Source organism: Tursiops truncatus, chromosome 7 (assembly GCF_011762595.2).
Source record: "Tursiops truncatus isolate mTurTru1 chromosome 7, mTurTru1.mat.Y, whole genome shotgun sequence".
In the NCBI taxonomy this organism is placed as follows: Eukaryota; Metazoa; Chordata; class Mammalia; order Artiodactyla; family Delphinidae; genus Tursiops; species Tursiops truncatus.
Window position 1 is genome coordinate 90,556,270 of NC_047040.1, and position 20,179 is coordinate 90,576,448.

Here is a 20,179-nt window from a genome sequence, read left to right on the forward strand (position 1 = left end):
TATGCCTCCACCGTCATGTGGCACTCCTCACGTGTCACTCATGGCCTTCTAATAAGGACACCAGTCACCAGATTAGGGCCCACTCTAACTCAATAGACCTCATCTTCCCTTGAGTACATCCACAATGACCTTATTTCCAAGTAAAGTCACATTCACTCATTCCAGACCTCAACATTTCTTTTTTGGAAGACACAATTCAACCACAACACTGGCACATGAAGAACAAATAGGAAGCATCTAAGTGAACACAGAGGAGAAGATATTTCTTTCTTTTTAAAAAATATTTATTTATTTACTTGGTTGCCCAGGGTCTTAGTTGCGGCTGGTGGGCTCCTTAGTTGTGGCATGTGAACTCTTAGTTGCAGCATGCATGTGGGATCTAGTTCCCTGACCAGGGATTGAACCCAGGGCCCCTGCACTGGGAGTGTGGAATCTTACCCACTGCACCACCAGGGAAGTCCCAAGAAGATATTTCTGATAGAAAGACTATCATAAGTCAGGCCCAGAGGGACTTGTAACACCATGATGCTTGTACAGAAAAACAAGCAGTGCAGTAGTCTGGGTTCCCCTCCTTCCCTCTTCACTCTCATCAGCCCCTTTCTTCCCCTGTGCTAAGACCTATAACACTCATGATTACTCACCCAATGCATATATAGGGGTCAGTAATATAATCACAATAGACCAGCCCACCCTTAACATTTGCTGGGCTCAGGATAAGATGGCAAAGTGACCCACATGGCATGTGTCTAATTATTTAAAGTCATACTTCATGCTACAAATTGTCAAATAAGTTATAGTCTCCTCTTTTGACAAACACACCTTCATTACTACAAACTTTACAAAGAAATTGGAAAGCTACGGTTTTGATTTAATTGAAAATCGGCAACATATCAAAGGTGATGTGCCTGGGTGTTCTGTAGAAGGGTTGGTGATATTAGGATGAGCAATAAAATAAAAACATATATAATTCATAAATTATCATATTTATTCCATAGAATTTCTTTTTATTGCCTTAATTTCAGAAAATGTACTAATTATGTTGTTGTTATCAAGCTTTTCACATAGTTTGTATTTTATTGACAGTATTGACAAATTAGACTAAATTCCTTGAGTGGTTATTGTTCTTAGGTAGTTTGTATGAATTTTAATCTTGAGAAACTTTGCTGAGGCATGAGCAACTGGAATAGTCAACAAAATGCTTAAAGCACTGCCTACATTCAGATATGAAACATTTTCTGTGTGGTAGGAATACTTAAGATTTACCCTCTTAGCAAATTTCAAGTGTTCAAGACAGTATTATTAACTATAATCAACATTTTATACATTAGATCCCCAGAACTTATTCATCTTTTAGTGAAAAGTTTGTACCCTTTAACCAACATCTCCTAATTTCCCCCACCCCAAGCCCCTGTCAACAACCATTCTATTGTCTGCTTCTATGAGTTCGAGTTTTTTAGACTCTCAAGGGTGTGGAGAAAAGAGAACCCTTGTCACTGTTGGTAGGAATGTAAATTGGTGCAGCCACTATGGAAAACAGTATGGAGGTTCCTCAAAATATTAAAAATAGAACTAACCTATGATACAGCAATCCCACTTCTGGATATATATCCAAAGGAAATGAAATCAGATCTTGAAGAGATATCTGTACTATCTTCACTGAAGCATTATTCACAATAGGCAAGATATGGAATCAACCCAACCCATTCATCAACGGATGAATGGATAAAGAAAATGTGATACACACACACACACACACACACACACACACAATGGGATATTATTTAACCACCACAAAGAAGGAAATCCTGCCATTTGGGACAACATAGATAAAACTGGGGGACATTATGCTAAGTGAAATTAGCCAGACACAGAAAGACAGATACTGCATCATCTCACTTGTCTGTGTTTTATTTATCTTCAAACTACTTTCATATATCTCATTTCCTCCATGAAGTCATAGAGTTTTAAACATTAAAATAATCTTATAAAGTTTTATTGGATTTGGCTGTGTATGTAGCTAGAGCTTCCTCTCGGCTGGACTATAACCTCAAGAGTAGGGACGTTAAGCATTTTACTCATCACAGTCTGCCTTTAGTATTAGATATTTTTGAGGCAAATAGATAAAATAAAAGAGCCCAGTTCAAGTTTTTCTTTGTTAGGCTAGGAGCTCTGGGGACTAGGAGTCCTGCAGCAAAACTACTGACTAAAATAAAGTGCCAATAATACCCATTAATCCAGAAATTCCACTTTCCATTTTCTACACGGAAAATACACGAAGAGGCAATATGTACATGACATCCATTGTTTATAACATAGAAAAGTTCAAGAAATCAAAGTATATTTTACCATTCCTTTACTGACAAGATGCAGTAGAGCCATATTATAGAATTCATCAAGGCAATTTAAAAAGGATGAAGTAGATATATGTACATTCACAATGAAAGATGTTCAATACATGCATTACATAAAATAAAAAGCAAATTGAAATACAATTGATTTTGATTTCAAAGTTGATGTTTGGCTTATTTTACAATTAAATTTTTTGTCTAGGGTATCTGTACTTCCTGTTCCTCTACCCCTTCCTGAACAGTTCAATTCTGAAGTCATTAAGTGGAAGGGAACAAGGTAGGTGCCCACACCAGAGAAAGGGGGAGCTGTAGTGGCCCAGAGTGGGATGTCAGGGTTCAAACCGGGTGAGGAGAATGCCCATGTGAACTTGGGGGGCGGAGACAGGAGGTCGAGTACACTCAAGAAAACCGATCACATAACTAAGTATATTAAAGATAATGGGAGATAGGTTTATCATTAGCTGGAAAAGGGTCTACAACTATGAAAGGGAGAACACTAAAATGAATCCTGTCGTTTACTACTGGATTTAGAAGTATCAATGTGACCTTGTGGTTTTCAAAATACACAGATGGACATATAATAAACATAGGAAAAAGGACATAAATATATATGCATATGATATATGTACACATATACATGTACATGAACATGTACATGTACATATATTCCCTTGCTCTAGCCCTTAAAAGGATCTGAGAACAGGGATACTCCAGTAGCAATAAGCATGCCAAGTGCTCATATCCTGGCTTCTACATACCATTCCTCACTAAAAGCAACTGGGGTTACTTGAAAAAAACCTGGTTCTAGGGCTGAGGCAGAAGTATATGTCTGAAACATCTTGCTATTTCAGGAAGCAAGGAAGTGCTTAAAGAATGTCGAGACATGACGAAAGGACACAGAACTCAGCTTGATGAAGCCTTCATTGGCCAAATCAGGGACAATTTGACCATTAAAAGAAATAATGATAGTAAAGGACTGTAACACATTGAATAAATAGAAAATGATGTTCATACAGATATAAATAAATACATAACCAAATAAGTAAAAAAGTTTCATGAAGCTTGGGATACTTACTTACATGGTTTCAAAGTAACTCCTCACAAAAGGCTTATTAATTTCAAAAAGATTAAAAAGTTACATTCTAGTGGAAAAGCCCGGCTGACAGAAACTTAATAATCAAGGTGAATATAATGGGACAAATGGGAGTCATGTGCCACCAGATATGCTACAATGAGAAGAACACAGATTTACTTCTGTGATATTCCTCCGAGTGTATTCCTGCAAGTAACCAGAATTTAATCATGAGAAAAAAAAAAAATCCAAACCAACTCAAATTGAGGGACATTATACAAAATAACTGGCCAAGAATCTTCAAAACTGCAAAGGTCATGGAACTCAAGGAAAGACTGAAGGAGACTCAAGAGCCATTATTACAATTAAATGCAACATGCAAAGCTGAACGGGATCCTTTTGTCATAAAGAACATGACTGCAACAACTGGCAAAATGAGAATGCAGTATCAGTTTAGACAGGTTTAATGTACTGATGTTGATCACCTGATTTCAATGGTTCTATTTGGATAACATCCCTGATGTAGGAAATTCACACAAAAGTATTGAGAGTTACGGATTATCAGGTCAGTAACTTCCTCAAAATGATTCAGGAGAATAAATTCTTTGTTCTGTACTCGCAACTTCTAATTTTGCAATTGTTTCAAAAATATTTTCTTGAAGACAACTATACAAAATAATAGTACATAAAGTCTATTCCAAATATGAAAATAGAAAAAACTATGTATAACTTTACATACAGACCTATGGAAATATACAGAAAGAGCTTTAGATGAACAATGGTTATATTTGGGAAAGATGGTTGGTGGGGCAAGTTAGGAAGGATTCTTGTTTGTGATTCAAAATGTTTCTGTATTGTTTAAATTTTTATTCAGTGATAATAGATTCATATATTGCTTGTATAAAATGAGAAGATAAAACTATCATTATTTGCAGATGATATATATTTGCAAAATATATTTTTATATATTTTGTATATTTTTGTATATAAAATATTTTGTATATAAAATATATTTTATATATATATATTTTGTATATATATATTTTGTATATATATATTATATATTATATATATATTTTGTATATATATATTTTATATATATATATTTTGTATATAATATATTTTGTATATAAAATATATTTTATATATTTTATAAATATATAAAAAATTATATATTTGCAAAATAAAATTGACTTGAAAACTACTTCATGCACGCAGTAAGAAAATTCAATAAGGTAGCAGAGTAGAAAATTAATGTACACAAATCACTGGATTTCATATATACCAGAATCAAGTTACAAAATGTAGTAGAAGAAAAAAATCCCATTTTAATTGCAACTAAAAAAGATATAATTTCCAGGGGGAAAAAATAACAAGATGTCAGTTCTCAACTACATTAATATAGAAATGTAATATAATCTCAAAAGTGCCAACAGGATACTTTTAAAAAAACTTTAAAAGGTGATTCTAAAGTTTATATGGAAAAATAAACAAGAAAATAATGTGTGAAGACAAGATGAGTTTTTCAATAGGTGATGCTGGAAAAACTAGATAATCGCCTAAAAAAAAAAGTTGGTTTAAATCTTACATTTTATGATAAATTCCATATGAATCAAATAATTCAATGTTAAAAAAAACATATAAAGTTACTAGAGGAAAACTTCAGGAAAATCCTTTGCAAACTTGCAGTGTCCTTTCTACCTGATTCAAAATCTAGAATCTATTAAAGAAAAGATGGATAAATGGGTACATTCATCGCCATAAAAATAAAAACTTCTACTCAGTGAAACACAAAAATATAAGCAATTGGGAGATTGGGATTGACATATACACTAATATGCATAAAATGGATAACTAATAAGAACCTGCTATTTAAAAAAATCAATAAAATAAAATTCAAAAATTCAAAAAAATACAGGCAAAGTCAAAATATAAGTGATCAACTGGGAAAAGTATTTATTTACAATTTATATTGGAAGTATAGTGCTAATTTTCCTAATATATAAAGAGCGTCTATACAAATGATGAGATTAAGATCGACAACATCAAAGGGAAAAAGAGATAAATAGGCTAAATGGGCTCTCTATAGGAAAAAATGTTCCTTAAATGAAAAACATTCTAAGATTTATTCATGTATATGTAGAAATACAAAATAAGACTATACTAAAATATGACTTTCCTCATGGCAAAAATTCCAGCCATTTAACAATGTATCATGCTGGTGAAGCTGTAGGCAAATAGCACTTTCACTCATTGGCAGGAGCACAAATTGCCCCTGTGGAGGTAACCTGGCAGTGAACTATCATACGTGCAAATACGTTTACCATTTGACTCAGGAACTTCATTTCTGAGAATGTGTCTTAACCATATATCTGCACACATAGGACACATGGCAGTGTTATCCACTGTAACATTGTTTATAATAGCAAAAGCTTTGCCTGGTCATATCAATAGTGATCTTAAAAATATCATCAACCTGAAAAATCCATCAATCGGGGCTGATAAGACAAGTCATGTTACATTCTTACAGTAAGATACTTACATACTTGTTTTAAAAAAGGAGGGGCAAGGGGGATTTGAAGCTACTGACACTTAAAATATATTTTTTTAAAAAAGCAAGGCCTATAGTGAATATGGTATACTTTTTTTTGCAAGAATAGAAAAAAATACATATTTTTATTTGCTTATATTGATATAAAGATATTCTTGAAGGAGACACAAAAATCATTAAAAGGAGCATTCAGTTTGGATGGAGGTAGAAGTGAGGGCCATTTTTCCCTCTATTACTAATATTAACCCCGCAAGGTATGGGTTTATCTCATAAGAAATTGGTAATATTTAACTATTTTGACCTACAAAAATGGCAATTTCTAATAGTTACTGTTGCCATGTTACAGATTTTGAATATATGTGAGAGTACAGAAGAACATGGGAGGTGCTAATATTATTGGAAAGTTGTAATCTTATCAATTGCATGAAGTCAAAATTCAGAAAGATGTCATCTGAGGAACGATTATGTTGTCCTCTATGGGATAATGTTAATTCACCAGCTTTTTCTTTGTGCCTTGACCAACTGGAATCTCAAAAATGTTTTGACATTTAATGGTTGTCAGGTTTTCTCTTGCTTTTTTTCTTCTTAATTTTTGTGTATGATTTTGAAAAGTGAGGTTTTTTTTGTAAAAGGTATAGTATAAAAATAATTGTAGCTGGTAAAACTGGTGATCCTTCCTGTCTAGGGAAAATGGAAGACCTAAATAGTGGTGGGATATACCCTAATAAATTAAGCCTTGAGTTCACATAGTCACCTAAGAGGTACTGGAGATCACTGAGTATACTGTAATCAAAGAGTCAATAAACACAACATTTTTGCTGTCATTTGGAGCCCTGAAGATGTTACAGTGGTTGCAGGAAAAACAGGAAGATGTATCAGATAAGCTATTAAGGAGAAACCTGGGTGAGGAATTCCCTGGTGGTCCAGTGGTTAGGACTTGGCACTGCCGAGGGCCCTGGTTCAATCCCTGGTCAGGGAACTAAGATCCCACAAGACGCGTAGCATGGCCAGAAAAAAAAAAGTACGGAATGTGAATTAAACCCAAATAAAAATGCAGGTTGGACCTCAGGTTCGGGGGCTGGAGAGACATATGATCTAATCCAGGTTTTTCAAGGTTTTCTGTACCATGAGTATTTTCTCAAAATGACCTCTTATGCAGGATGGGGGTGCTAGCTCTCCTAGAAGCAGAGAGATAAATCTTTTCACAATTCTGAGAAATATTTCCCTCTCTAAGCTGACCATCACTCACTGTGTATTGGAGTATTGTTCTGATTTCACCATTGGTTACAATTCAGTATAAGATCCAAGTGGTCTCTAGGCAGAAGCTGTCTTCTGCCTGATGTCGTCCGTAGTCACCTGGACAAGGTGACTAAGTCCCTTCACGTCCCAGCAGAGAGGATGAGAGCCAGTGAGCAATTTCTCACTCTCCCAGTCTTCCCTGAATGACAATGAAATCAAGGGGAAGGGGCCAGGGAGAGGAAAGGATGGAGGAATGGAGAGAAAAGGAGTAGGAGAGAGTCAGCTAAAAAAATATAGGTCTGAAGACTCTAAGCAGAAGGTCGCTTCACTTGAGACAATTTGGGGAAGAAATTCTCAGCTTCCTTTTCACAAAACAAACTCAAAACCCTAAGAGGTACAAACATTGACCAAGAAGATAGGAAATCACTAAACTTAAATGTAGATGAGAGAGATACATTTAATTACACCAAGAGCTACAAAAGGAATAAATATAGCTATCACTTAAAGGTCTTTCCACAAACCTGAAAATCAAGAAATATTTTGGAGGGCCTCCCTGGTGGCACAGTGGTTGAGAGTCCGCCTGCTGATGCAGGGGACATGGGTTTGTGCCCCGGTCCGGGAGGATCCCACATGCCGTGGAGCGGCTGGGCCTGTGAGCCATGGCCGCTGAGCCTGTGCGTCCAGAGCCTGTGCTGTCACAACAGTGAGAGGCCTGTGTACCCAAAAAAAAAAAAAAAAAAAAAAGAAAAAAGAAGAAACATTTTGGAGAGGAAGGGAAGGGATGAAATGCTGCCCAACTGGAAAACACAAATAAGCAGATGTCTGATCCAGGAGGAAGGAATATGACCACGGGAGGAACGCTGAATTTACGGATTAACAAAACGCTCAGCTTCATCTGTTTGCTCTGCTGGCTTTTCGTTACTATGGCTTCTAGCTCAGGAAGTTGGTTCATCATGCTTTTTAAGAGTTAAGAAATCAAAGCGTAGGTCTTATTTAAAAAATCCATTGGTTCAGCCTTGATAAAGATAAAAGTCAAGTCTAAAATAAGCAGATCTTGGGACTTCCCTGGTGGTCCAGTGGTTAAGAATTGGTCTTGCAATGCAGCGGACACTGGTTAGATCCCTGGTCGGGGAACTAAGATCCCACATGCCGTGGGGTAACTAAGCCCGTGTGCCGCAGCTACTGAGCCCCTGCACCACAACTAGAGAGCCTAAGTGCCGCAACTCCAGAGCCCATGTGCTCTGGAGCCCTCGCACCACAACTACTGAGCCCCTGTGCTCTGCAGCCCGTGAGCCACAACTAGAGAGAAGCCTGCACCACAACTAGAGAGGAGCCCGCACCACAACTAGAGAGGAGCCCGTGCACCACAGCGAACATCCCACGTGCCACAAGAAAGATCCCGCATGCCACAACTAAGACCCGAGGCAGCCAAAATAAATAAATAAAATAAAATAAGCAGATATTCCCTAAATTGATCTGATCCTCTCCATCTCCTTTTTCTATACTATCTATGGTATTGGAAGTCATTTTTCCCCTAGGGAAATGCCAAGGGATTTGCTCCTAGGATATCAGAGATTATAACTGCAAAACTGTGAACAAAGGAGAAGATTACAGGAAACTACACAAGGTAGGATGACAACTGTCCCTTAAGTGAGAACTGATCCTACTGTAAATCAGTCTATTGGGCTGTCTTGCTCTTTACAATTCTATGAGAAAAAAAGATCACAGTGGAAACCGTTTGCTTCCTACTTTCAATTTTCAATGTGTAATTAATGACAAGGTCTACAGAAGTTTACAGAGACATTTGAAGGTTAGTAACACAGAATGAGTTGAACAAATTCTTAACAGCGGTTTGCATTTGAATTACATTGTGAATATCCTCCATATCAATATTTCATTTGTAATCACTGCAACAAAGAGCGCCTGGTTTTAACTCAGAAACAAGGCAAGCCCAATTTTGGGTCTAAAACATAAAGAGGATTTCCTAGGTTTGCACTCCATTGAAAAAAAAAGGAAGAGAGAAATTAGGATAAATTCTTTACTTACAGTACCAACAAAGAGAACATCCCAACTTCTCTTTTGGTATCTCAAGGTCCTGTGTCCTGGATGCCCCACTTTGTTGGGAGGAAAACAAGAAAGCTTGAGAGGTCTCATGCTAATTCGAAAGACAAAGTCGTTAAGCACAAGGGTACCCGAAGGTTTTGGCCAACATCTGCTCTAGGATGCAGCTGATCCATTATGGAGAATTAAGAGTCCGTAGCAAGGTACTAAAAGAAAAGTCAATTTCTGAGAATAGTCCAGTCTGTGGAATCACTCATTTGAGTTTAGTGATTAACTGGAAACTCTCAGTGGTGTCAAGAGTGAACTCATGTCCTTTTCTAGAAAAACTGTTCTATCCTGTACTATCAAACTTGTCCAGGGTGGTGTCAGGTTTTGTGAGGCTGGTGTATACCACTTTTGGGGGTGCTCTTTAAGAAAAAAAACCTAAATTATTGCAAAATTTGTTAGAAAAGTGAATATTTATTTGGAATAAGAAAAGAAATCACAATAAATTACACACTTTTAAAAGCTGATAAATACAGAATCACAAAATCAATATAACAATGTTTCTATTAATTAATGGTCTGACATACACTATACTTCTTTTTCCCTAAAATTTGCATAACCTTTGAACACTTCTTCATATTGACAATTTTGTAATATATTATCTCTAAAGAAGTAACAGAAACATAAATCAGCCTGAAACATGGCGGATGAAATCTGTGTTATAATACTGATAGTTTTTTAAAAAGAGTTCAGCTTCACAACTTGCTGTTGGTAATGAGATGCTGTATGTTGGGATGCATAAAACATGACTTGACACTCAGTTGTACTGCGTCTATAATACTGCTACCGGTTTTGTGCCCTACACACATAGAAATTTTGATAAATTTTACACAAATTCCATGAAGAAATAAGAAATGTGCTTTGAAAATTATAGATGGTGCATTATAAGGTACTATATTCTCACAGGACACAACTTCCATCTTTCCTAGGTATTAATGAGAACTGAATTCACCTCTTGCAAATTTGTACATCTGAGGGTTGGAAGACTTTTCCACAGACCACATGGCTCTATACATTTCAAATACTGTTTCTCCTTTATTACCCATATACATAATGCCAGGTGCAGTAGGACACGTTTATATCATGATATAACATCTGGTCCTGAACCTTTTTTTACATTGTTTCAGGAAGTTGGCATGGTAGGCAGAAGGATTATTCCTGGAAGTCATTCCTTCACCAGAACAGCTAGCAATAATTAACTGTACGTGGATGCTGTGATCCACCTCCATAGATCCCACAAAACTCAAACTAAATGTGTTCCCAAACTCAATCTTTCCCTGGTCGTAGCCTCAAAATGCCTAGGGCCACTCCAATACAATACCACACCACCCAGTACAAGAGGAAGAGTGTCAGAGAGAAAGTTGAAGTGAAAAGAGGCAACAGCCTTAGCCAATTGCAGTCCAAACATCTTATTTTGCAAATTTTATGAAAACACAAGAATATGCAATCACATTACCAGAATCTGTCCCAGAGCCTTGGAAGGAGCCCATGTGAGGGGCTCTGAAGCAGAAGCTTTATTCATTTCATGGGAAACTCACATTCATACACTGGCCACATAAGCACAGTTTGGAAATGTTGGGTCTTCCCCTACGTTCATGCTCATGGCCATCAATCCCAGTTAAGACCTCGGCATCTTTGTTCTGCAATTGCTCTCATGCTCTTCTTTCGGTCTCCAACCCCCATCTTTCACTTTTCCTAACTTTCCAGATTACTCTCATCTTTCTCCATTTTGTTTTCCCACTTCCCACATCAGAATCTTAAACTAATTGCCAATTGCCTCATTGAAACGTGAAAACTCTTGATCCTCTAAAAAGTAAGTTTCCTCAAATTTAGAAGAGTTAGTGTTCAGTTTAGCTACTGATTGATCCTGCAGTGGTGATGAGAGCTTCTTTCTCCTGTAGCCAAGTATGTGCCTGTATGTATGTCAGTGTGACAGTTGCATTCACATCCACTCTTGTCATTCAATCCTCACAACATTCCTATAAGGTACCAAAGCCGTTAACATTTTTAAAAATGGAGCATTAAGCTCAGCGTTTAAGTCATTTGCCCAAGAACATACAGCTGGTAAGCCGTGGAGGATTCCATTGCAGTGATACTGACTCCCAGCGGCTTAGTTAAATCTGTGTGTACTGAGGGCAGGAAACCACAGCTGGTTGGTGGACCCAAGTTCTAACCATTCAGCTTAGATTGAGTGTCCCTTCAATGTCTATGCAGCTTTCTCCAGTCCCTATTATCAGGTTTACTAAATCTCTTCTCTAGGTCCAGAGCACATCTATCTGGCTCTTTAAGACAGGAAGTTACACACAGGAGACTTTGGGCTATACCCCCATTCGATTTTCAGCTTCCCTAGCCTCTTGACAATATACTTTCCAAAGCATAGTAGTTAAGAAATTACAGGGATGACATGGACATTTATAATTTTTCTTCAGATGCTAACAGCCCTCAAATATTCATAAATAAAGCTTATTTTGCATATTCAAAGAACAGAAAAAGAACATGTCTTCAAAGGACTACAAATGTCTTTCAGGGGAGTAAACCTGAGAACAAGTGGATGAAAAATTATGAAAGGAAATACATATAAAATAAACTAAGAAGTAAAGTATCAGGCTATAAGGATGAACATGACAACAAAAATACACCCCCAAAATTAATGGAAAATTTTTAAATGACTAACAAAATCCCCTCGTCTTCATCACTGCTAGGCCTCAGGGAAAAGCAGCTGAGACTTCAAAGAAGCTTTTTTTTTTTTTTTGCATTACGCGGGCCTCTCACTCTTGCAGCCTCTCCCGTTGCGGAGCACAGGCTCCGGACGCGCAGGCTCAGCGGCCATGGCTCACGGGCCCAGCCGCTCCACGGCATGTGGGATCTTCCCGGACCGGGGCACGAACCCATGTCCCCTGCATCGGCAGGCGGACTCTCAACCACTGCACCACCAGGGAAGCCCCCAGCTGACACTTCATACTTCCATTTTACTCTCCTGCCAAGTTTTTATAGCAAATAGAACCAGGATGCCCTTCAGTTAGCCAAACACATAGATTTACCATCATCTGCTTTAATCCTATTTCCTCCCCTCTTGTTAACAGACCAGAACAATTGTCTTTTCTTCTATTTAAAGCCACTTATGTTAATGAACATCATCCCAATGTGTGTATTCAGAAATCCTACATAGTCCATTAGCCTGTTTCTTACATACTCGTATCTTCCCTCTCACTGGGATATTCCCATTAGCTTAAGGATTGTTTTTGTTATCAGAGTAGTACAGGTACATAATACAAAAAGACAAACAGTAAAACTAAACCTGTTATGAGAGAGAGCAGCCCCTACTTTACTGCCACTCCTGCTTTTCCCAGAGGCAAACTCAGCCAACTCTCAACTCTTTCCTCTTTCCAAACTCCAAACTTGCTGTTATGGCTATTTACTGTTTCTTTCTTTTTCTTTTTTTTTTGGCCACGTCACAGCAAGTGGGATCTTAGTTCCCCAACCAGGGATCGAACCCATGCCCCCTGCAGTGGAAGCACAGAGCTCTGACCACTGGACTGCCAGGAAATTCCTCTATTATTTCTTATTTATTTAATTTTTTATTTTTACTTTGACATTATCTATCGATTTCCCACTAAGATAGATTAAGAGCATAGAATCCCAGTTTGTGGTTACGGCAATACTCAGTGTTTACATTATTGTGCTAGTATAAAAACACTGTTCCGAGCTTCCCTGGTGGCGCAGTGGTTGAGAGTCCGCCTGCCGATGCAGGGGACATGGGTTCGTGCCCCGGTCCGGGAAGATCCCACATGCCGCGGAGCGGCTAGGCCCGTGAGCCATGGCCTCTGAGCCTGCGCGTCCGGGGCCTGTGCTCCGCAACGGGAGAGGCCACAACAGTGAGAGGCCCGAGTACCGCAAAAAAAAAAAAAAAAAAAACACTGTTCCCAGTTGAGCCCAATAGTATGACCTGACTGCATTTCCTCTCTGTAGGACTATTTTAGTTCCCTGGAGTTAACAAATGTTTTTGTCTGTATATGTGCTTAGTTTTCTAGTTATCAGTCATTAACTTAATTCACAAACTCTCTCCAGAATTCTCTAAATAAGTGCAAAAACAACAGATGAAAATTCAGATCTACATGAATAAGTAAAGAACACTGAAATACTAAATATGTGGGTAAATAGAAAATATTTTCTTTCTTTTAATTTCTTTATGAGATATTGGCTGTTTAGAGCGATAACTATAACATGATAACTGTATGTAGAAGTAAAGCACATGACAAGAATGGTACAAGAGATGGAGGAGGCAATAAATGAAATTAAATAGTTGTACTTTTTTATAACTTACATGAAATGATGCAACATTAAGTATAAGTAGACTGTGATAAGTTAAGGATATACATTATAAGTCTAACACTACTAAAAATGCAAAAACGTATAGCTTAAAAAGTAAACAGAGGAAATGAAATAGGATTAAAGACATTAAAAAACACACAAGAAGAGCAGGAAAGGAGCAACAGAGGAACAACAACAACAACAAAAAGGAAGAAAAATACAGAAAAGAAATACGAAGATAGTAGATGTAAATTCCAACATATCAGTAATTACATAATGTAATTTATGTAATTTTTTTAAATTGACAAACACCAATTAAAAGGCAGAACTTATTAGACTAAATTAAAAATAAGACAAAACTATATATTGTCTATAAAAGACTCACTTTAGATATAAAAACACAAATAGGATGAAAGTGATGGGGGGAAATATATGTACCATGTTAATATAAGCTTTAAAAAACTGGTGTAGCTATATTAAGATTACTAAAGTAGAGTTCAAGACAAAGTATTATCAGAGATAAAGAGGACTTTTATTATGATAAAAAGATTATCATTAGAAAAACATAAAAATCCTAAGTGTGTGTGTATCTAATAAAAAGAAACTTCAAATACAGTAAGTAAACATCAACAGGACTGAAAGGAGAAATAAACAAATATACAATTATAGTTGGCGAGATTGAGATGAACACCCCTCTCTCAGGATCTTTACCTATTGATAAAAAAGAATGCAAAAAACTAGTAAAGGTATAGAACATTTGAATAGCATTTTCAACCAGTTTGATCTAACAGACATTTATATAGACTGCTACACAACTGAAGAATACATATTCTTTCCCATGCAGGTGAAACATTTACCAAGACAGATTACATGCTGAGTGATAACACAAGTATCAATAAATATCAAAGGCCAGAGCGTATCATCTGGCCACAACAGAACTGAATTAAATTTAAAAAATAAGATATCTAGAAAAATTCCTAACTATTTGGAAATCAAGATAAAACACTTCTAAATAACTCATTGGTCAAAGAAAAATATCACAGGGAAATTAGAAAATGGTCAAATGGAACAATAAAGAAACATAACAAAAAGCAATTTTTGGGCTTCCCTGGTGGCTCAGTGGTTGAGAGTCCGCCTGCCGATGCAGAGGACACGGGTTTGTGCCCCGGTCCAGGAGGATCCCACATGCCGTGGAGTGGCTGGGCCCGAGAGCCATGGCCGATGAGCCTGCACGTCCGGAGCCTGTGCTCCGCAACGGGAGAGGCCACAACAGTGAGAGGCCCGCGTACCCCAAAAAAAAAAAAAAAAAAAAAAGCAATTTTTAAGATCACTTTCAAGATTTTTTTAGAGGAAACGTTATGGCTTTAAATGCTTATGATAGGAAAGAAGAAAGGTGTAAAATCCATGATCTAAGATTCTATCTTAAAAAACTAGAAAAAGGGAGGGTCAAAATAGGGGCATGGGATTAGGAGACACAAACTACTATGTATAAAATAAATAGGCAACAGGGATATATTTTACAGCACAGGCAAATATAGCCATTGTTTTGTAATAACTTTAAATGGAGTATAATCTATAAAGACATTGAATCACTATGTTGTACACCTGAAACTAATATAATATTGTAAATCAACTATAATAAAAAATATATAAAATAAAAAAATAAAAAACTAGAAAAAGATGAGGAAATGTAACTTAGAGCAACTAAAAAGAAGGAGGGGCTTCCCTGGTGCTGCAGTGGTGGAGAGTCCGCCTGCCGATGCAGGGGACGCGGGTTCGTGCCCCGGTCTGGGAAGATCCCACATGCCGCAGAGTGGCTGGGCCCATGAGCCATGGCCGCTGAGCCTGCACGTCCGGAGCCTGTGCAGGCTCACAGGCCACAACAGCAAGAGGCCCACGTACCGCAAAAATAAATAAATAAATAAAATAAAAAGAAGGAAATAAGTAGACAAGTTGGAAATCAATAAAATAGAAATAACCAACAATAAAAAAAGAAAATTCAAAAGATTAAAAAAAATCTGACCTTTAAAAAAGATTAATTAAAGCTGATAAACTCCTATGAAGCCCAATCAAGAAAATAAAGGAAAAAAAATACCAATATTAGGAATGAAAAATAGGTATCACTACAGATCCACAAACATCAAAAGGATAAAAAAGGGAAATAGTATGAGCAACTTAATTCATGCCAATTAAGTTTGACAACATATATAAGATGGTCATAAGTGGAAAAACATGACTTACCAAAATGTACATGAGAAGTACAAAATCTGAACAGCTTTACATTATTAAATAAATTGCAAAAAAAGAAAATCCGTATAGAGAAAATTTCTGGTCTAGATAACTTCACTGGTGAGTTATTTTGAACATTTAAGAAGGCAATAATGCCGTATTATACAATCTCTTTCAGAAAATAGAGGACAAAGAAACATTACCCAACCCATTTTAGAATAATTTATCAAGAATAATTGTAATACCAAAACCTAATACAGCTACTACAAGAAAAAACGAAAGCACACACACACACACACACACACACACACAGACCAAAATCCTTCACAAACATATACACAAAAATTCCTTAAACATATATTAGCAAATTTAATCAGTAATATAGAAAAAGAGTAACTCACAGCCAATTTGGGCTTATTCCAGAAATTCAAGATTGTTTTAAAATTTTTTAATTACTCAATGTAATTCACCACATTAAAACAATAAAAGAGAAAAATATGTAACCATCTCCATAGATTAAAAAAAGTGTATTTGACTAAATTTAACACCTATTCATGAGAAAACTTGCAAAGCTGGGTTAGAAGGAAGCTTTCTCAGTCTGTTAAAGGCATCTGTGATAAACTGCAGGTAACACCATACTTAATGGAAAAGTAGTAAACTTTTCATGCTTACTTCAGCAACCTGGGAATGATGTTCATTCTCATCACTTCTATTCAACATTGCACTGGAGGTACTAGATAATGAAATAAGCCCCCTCCTCAAAACAAAACAAAACAGAAAGTATAAAGAATAAGAAGGAAGAAGTAAAACTTTCTTTTGTTCCAGAGGATAAAAATTTATGTAGAAAATCAGAAGGAATATATAAAAAACAAAACAATAATATACAAAAACCCCTAGTAGAGTTAATAAGTAAATGTAGAAGGCCATACAAGAAAATATAAAAATTGCATATTTATACCTTAGAAACAAATAATGGAAAATAAATTTTTAAAAATACCAGGATTTCTACTTCCAGTTAGTATTAAATGGTTGCAAGAGGTTATCACTTTCACCCTAACAACAAAAATAAACCAGACAAGGCTTAATTTTTCTAAACCCATCAGAGAACTGAGGATGCAAAAAACAAAGAAACAAAACAAAACAAAACAAAAAAAACAAAAACCTTAAGAGAACTCCAGAAAGTGACTAGTTCTTTATAAGGTGGAAGAAATCCATGGCTATTCTCATCTCTGGTGAGACAGCAGGGTAAAGCAGAACCTACCACAGATGTAAGGTGAAACTAACCAAAAAAAAATTTAAACCACTTAATGGCTGTCTGTGGACTGGCATGACAAATTATAATTCTGAAATTCTGAAAAGCCACAGTCACAGAGGAAGTCAGGCACTAACCTGCCAAATCTTTCCTATGGGACTCTACAGAGTGCTTTACAGAGGACTAGGCACAGTACACCACAACTGAGGGCAGAGTAGGGCAGGAAAGACACTCCTATGCCAGAGGAGCCTCTCCCAAATATAAGGCAACCACCCACTGAATTGGATGGGCAAAGGGAATGAGGGAAATCAATTCAAGGTACTCAGGACTTTTACCAGGGAAATATTGAGGGCCAAGCTAAAATGTAGAGAGCCTTTCTCCCCTTTCCCCACACTAGGTATTGCAGGCTCTCATCTTCCAAGGTATGGGGGTGAAGTTGGAGATACCTCTCCAAGGCAGAAAGAGATCTCCCAGGGAACTGAAAGCCTGGAACAAGACTGAAGAGCAAATGACACTTCTCAGCTGGCAGCTTGGCTATAAAACACAAAATACATCTGGAATATTGCCAGTGCTCAGAAGGGAAAATCTTCATTTTGTTTCAAAGTATATGAAGCCAGTGGTAAAATGCATTAATACAAAGTTGTGACAAAACCCAGAACAGAATCACTACAGATATTGACTCAGCCTCACTTTAGTGGTGTGACAAAAAATAGCATGCACTTTTTGGGAAGTACATATTATTTACTTTAGTTTTTATTGCTTTTTTTTCACATGTGGCATAAAATCAAACATTACCAGCAAAATTAAGAAGAAAATGTGATTCATCATCAAGAAAAGAAATAGTCAATAAAAGCAGATCCAGCTATAGCCCAGAAGTTGGAATTAACAGAGAGGGACTTGAAACTATACTAAAAATGCTAAAGGAAATGGAAAGCTAAACAATATACATGAAAAGAATAAGAAACTTCAGAAGAGACACTAAAACATTGAATCAAATGGAAAGTCTCTAAGTGAAAATTACATCATTAGGTGAGATTAGTACCAGAGTAGATTCCACTTAAGAATCTGTGCACTTGAAAATGGGTCAACAGATAGTACACAAACTCAAAAACAAGTAGGATACAGAATGAAAAAACAAGAAAACCAAAACAGAGCATCTGAAATATGTGAGGCAATATTAAATGATCTAACATACACAATTGGAGTCACAGAAAGAGGAGAGAGAGAATGGGAAAGGAGAAATATCTAAAGAAATAATGACTGAGAATTTTTCAAAATTGATGAACAACACCAACCTATATATCAAGAAGCTCAAGAAACCCAAAGAGAAGCAATTCAGAGAAAAACATACCTAGACACTTTACAGCAAACTGCTGGAAACCGAAAACAAAGAATGAATTTTAAAAGCAACCGGAGGAAAAAAAAAAAAAAAAAAAAAAAAAAAATAAAAGCAACCGGAGGGAGAGGCTTCCGGGACGATGGCGAAAGAGTAAGATGCAGAGATCACCTTCCTCCCCACAGATACACCAGAAATACATCTACACCAGAAATACATCTACACGTGGAACAACTCCTACAGAACACCTACTGAATGCAGGCAGAAGACCTCAGACCTCCCAAAAGGCAAGAAATCCCCCACGTACCTGGGTAGGGCAAAAGAAAAAAGAATAAACAGAGACAAAAGGATAGGGACGGGACCTGCACCAGTGGGAGGGAGCCGTGAAGGAGGAAAGGTTACCACACACTAGGAAGCCCCTTCGCGGGCGGAGACTGAGGGTGGCGGCGGGGGAAAGCTTCCGAGCCGCGGAGGACAGCGCAGCAACAGGGGTGCGGAGAGCAAAGCAGTGAGATTCCCGCACAGAGTATCAGGGCCGACCGGCACTCACCGGCCTGAGAGGCTTCTCTGCTCACCCGCCGGGGCGGGCGGGGCTGGGAGCTGAGGCTTGGGCTTTGGTCAGAGCGCTGGGAGAGGACTGGGGTTGGCGGCGTGAACACAGCCTGCAGGGGATTAGTGCGTCACGGCTAGCCGGGAGGGAGTCCGGGGAAAAGTCTGGAGCTGCCGAAGAGGCAAGAGACTTTTTCTTCCCTCTTTTGTTTCCCGGTGCGCGAGTAGAGGGGATTAAGAGCGCTGCTTAAAGGAGCTCCAGAGAGGGGCGTGAGCCGTGGCTAAAAGCGTGGACCCCAGAGACAGGCATGAGATGCTAAGGCTGCTGCTGCCGCCACCAAGAAGCCTGTGTGCGAGCACAGGTCACTATCCACACCTCCCCTTCCGGGGAGCCTGTGCAGCCCGCCACTGCCAGGGTCCCGGGATCCAGGGTCAACTCCTCCGGGAGAACTCACGGTGCGCCTCAGGCCGGTGCAACGTCACGCTGGCTTCTGCCGCCACAGGCTCGCCCCGCACTCCGTGCCCCTCCCTCCCCCCGGCCTGAGTGAGCCAGAGCCCCCGAATCAGCGGCTCCTTTAACCCTGTCCTGTCTGAGCGAAGAACAGACGCCCTACAGCGACCTACACGCAGAGGCGGGGCCAAATCCAAAGCTGAGCGCCTGGGAGCTGTGAGAACAAAGAAGAGAAAGGGAAATCTCTCCCAGCAGCCTCAGACAGTGGATTAAAGCTCCACAATCAACTTGCTGTACCTGCATCTGTGGAATACCTGAATAGACAACGAATCATCCCAAATTGAGGAGGTGGACTTTGAGAGCAAGATTTATGATTTTTTCCCCTTTTCCTGTTTTTGAGAGTGTGTATGTGTATGCTTCTGTGTGAGATTTTGCCTGTATAGCTTTGCTTCCACCATTTGTCCTATGGTTCTATCCGTCTGTTTTTTTTGTTGTTTTTTTAAAATTTCTTTTCTCTTAATAATTACTTTTTTTATTTTAATAACTGTATTGTATTTTATCTTACTTTATTTTATTTTACTTTATCTACTTTCTTTTTTTCCTTCCTTCCCCCCTCCCGCCCTCCTTTCTTTCTTTCTTTCTCTCTTTCTACTTCTACTAATTCTTTCTTTCTACTTTTTCTCCCTTTTATTCTGAGCTGTGTGGATGAAAGGCTCTTGGTGCAGCAGCCAGGAG